This window comes from Equus caballus, chromosome 13 (genome assembly GCF_041296265.1).
Source record: "Equus caballus isolate H_3958 breed thoroughbred chromosome 13, TB-T2T, whole genome shotgun sequence".
NCBI classification, from domain to species: Eukaryota; Metazoa; Chordata; class Mammalia; order Perissodactyla; family Equidae; genus Equus; species Equus caballus.
The window spans coordinates 6,427,924-6,431,281 of record NC_091696.1 but is presented as its reverse complement, the minus strand read 5'-3'; positions in this window follow the sequence as shown (position 1 = coordinate 6,431,281).

Genomic DNA, 3,358 nt, shown 5'->3' with positions numbered 1-3,358 from the left:
AGTTGGTGGCGTTTGCCTAAATAACTAGTTTGGCTTTCTCTGGATCTTAAACTTAGAGAATGGATGAAGAAAGGTCCCAATTTGATTTTGTGCATAACTCGAAGCCTCCAGCTTGGCGTTTTCATGCTCCTGGTTAAGGATGACAGGGTGCCGGCTCTCCTGGATGCTACAAATAGCAATGCGAGGGGAAGGAAGCACGTTTTTGAGCTGTGACTAGAGAAGACTGTGAAAGCCAGAAGGATTTGCTTTGCAGCTGGCTTTGCAGACTGTCCCCAAATGAAGTGGTTTGGCCAAATCCGTGACTTTCAAATTGCTCCCTCAAGATGCCTCAGGGAGCGGGGAGGACCCAGTCTGATCTGAAGTTGAGCTTTCTCTGCTTATGTCGTCTTGTGCTGGCTTCTACATGATATTTGATTTGAAGGAAGGCAGAGGCCATCTGAACCCCTGGATCCACTTCCAACGTTCCTGATGGCCATACCTTCTGGGATGTGGCAGAAGGATGAGTGGTTCCCATGGCAATGGTGCTAGCACTAGGCACTGCCTTGGGTCTCCCCAGAAGCGAAAGCATTTCATTCCCTTGTACCAAACTGGCCTCTTGTGCACTTTCAGACTGTCGCATGAACTGAGCTGGTCGGGCTGCTTACAGTGGGTGAAGACACAGCAACGAGGTGGCAACACGTAGCAGAGTATTTCAGAAGTGGCCTCTGTTGTTTCCATTGCCTAAAACCCGTGCTGTCCTATTTTCCAACATGTCACCCCATGTGTCAAGTGCCACCCACAGGGGTGACTTGGTGCCATCCTAATCAGACCTTGCTCCAGATGGTTGGCTGCAAAGCTTAGTGATCCAAAGTGTGGACGCAGGAGTGAGACGGATAGAGGCTGAAGTCTGGCTCTGATACTTAACAGCTGTGGGAACTCGGCGGTTCTGTGGGAAGTGACGTCTGAGATGGTTTCTCCATCTTCTCTCTCTACCTTAGTATTAATCTTGCTTCATTTAATCCTAAATGTCCAACATTCTTGGCACGTGATAAACACATTTTGGCCATTGCTTCCTGAAGTAGGTCCCTAAGACTAGTCTTCTCCAGACTTATAACAAATGCCATATGTCTTCTCTCTTGGAGATGTAGCATACAGCTTCTCATTTAAACCTGCATCTTGGATCCCGACCGATAATCCTCTTGACTCTGGTTATTACAGCAACTAGAAAACTCTTTTGAGATGGTCTTTTAAAGGGTATCACGGTTAATAGCAATGATTTACCTTTGGGTCATAAAAAGCAACTCTGCTTCCTTACGGGGCAGAATTGGAGATTTCTTAAAGTGGAAGAACAGGATACGTGACTCTCTGGCCTGAGGTGACAGTGCTGAGATTGTCCTGCCGTATAGCTCTCTGCTCCTCCTTAAGTGCTGGCTTCTGATGTGTTGCTGGTGGGAAAGCTACCTCCAGCTTGAACTTCCAACTGAATTAATCTAAAGGCTGAGAGTGTCTTAAACCAGCTTTAGGGAGGCGCTTCTCCTGGTACCTGCGTTGAGATTGAAGGACTGTGGATGTCACCGAGGCCCCTCTGCTCTGCAGGCAGGGTTGAGTGTGGCTGGGGAAGGGGAGGTGGCCAACATGCCTTTGTTAACAGAATAGTTGAGAACTTCCTTAATGTTCCTTTGACCCATTGTCTCTCGCTCCACCTCTTCAGATTGCGCTGTGCTGGGGGCGGGGAGATGGGTGAATTCCAGGAAGGAATTCACATTTCTCCTTCTTGGATTTGCAGACAAGTCATTCTTGCCCAAGTTCCTAAGGAGACTAATGCTTTAAAACAGGCAAAGTCACCACAGCAAAGCCTCTGCCTGAGGCTCAGCGGACTTATTCTATCTTGTGGCTGCTGGTGCTGCTTTGGTCCCTGACCTGGAGCCACTGACGCTGGTAGTGGCGCTAACTCTAGCATTCTGTTGTTCTTTCTCAAATTCCCGTCTTTCTCTTGGTCCCTTGCTGGCTCTTTCTTCTCTTGGGCCCTACAATAAGCATCACCAAAGTTCAATTCTTGTTCTGTTCTCACATAGAGTTCCTTTGTCGTCTTAAGACATCAGTCTTGGCTCTCTCTTCACTTATGGGATTCCTCAACTTGTCTACACTGTCCCCTCCAAATTAATGTCTAAATTAGTCTTTCTTGCCAGAATCATTCCCAGCTGTTATACACTCAAGACTGGAGTCGGTAGCCTCTGGGCGTCTTTATCTAGTTTTCTCTTTTCTGTAATATAGTCTAGCCCATGCTATACACTTGGAAACAGATGGCTATTCATTGCACATTTATAAGAAGTGTCATTCCCTGTTGCCTTGTAGAAAGTTTAAACTTGGCCTAATTTGAATAACCTCCTCGAATTGAGGGCTGACTCCTTTTATGACCTTATCACCCACCACCATCATCCAACAAATATTTGAGTACCTACTTATTATACGCCACACATGGTGAAGGGGCTGAGGAATCATACCTAAGACACGTGTGGTCCCATTGTCATTAGAAGTAGGGAGAGGAAGATGCGCAGACAATATTGGAAGGTAGTAAAAGCTATGGAGACAATAAAATAGATTGATTGGGAAGATGCCTAGATTCTTAGATAGGAAAGAATTGTTGGAGATGAAGTGGGTTGGGGCCAGCTCATGCACAGTGGGCATCATAGACTGAATTTTCTTCTGAGCTCAATGGGCAGCCCACAGAGCTTTCTTAAGTGGGGGAAGTTACATGATCAGATTATTTTCAAGACCACATGGCTTCTGTGTAGAGAACAGTTTGGAATAAGGCAATGGTAGAAGCAAGGAGAACACTTAGAAGGCCATTGTCAGAGTGTGGGTAATAGATGATGGCGGCCCGGTCCAGGGTAGACGGAGTCTACCAAGGAATTAGAAAGAGTGGGCCACACTTGACACTGCCCTGATCCGATGTGCTGGTGGATTGGGTGTGGGAGGAGAGGGCCATCTTCCTGTCGTAGCCTGGTTGGGCTTCTCGCTATCCTGTACACATACCCTGAACAGCACTCCTTGGACACAGCCACATAAGAGGGTTCTGTGCTTTCCTTCCAGCCTACCACAGCCATCAAAGGCCCACTTCAAGCGAAACTGCCACTGTAGGTTTCCCTTACTCCTGCCGCCCAGAGCTGGTCCCTTCTGAGCTCCCACCGTGCTCATCACCGGTGGAGCTGGCATGGTGCTGCCTATGGAAGCTGACTTCCTGAGTCCGCTCTCCATTCCACTGTGAGCCCTTTAAAGGCTTAGAGCCCAAATGACTTTAACATAGTATCCCACACCCTGGACTGAAAATCTCTTTGTAACTCTCCTACCTACAGGTGGTTTATTTCTTCCCGTCAAT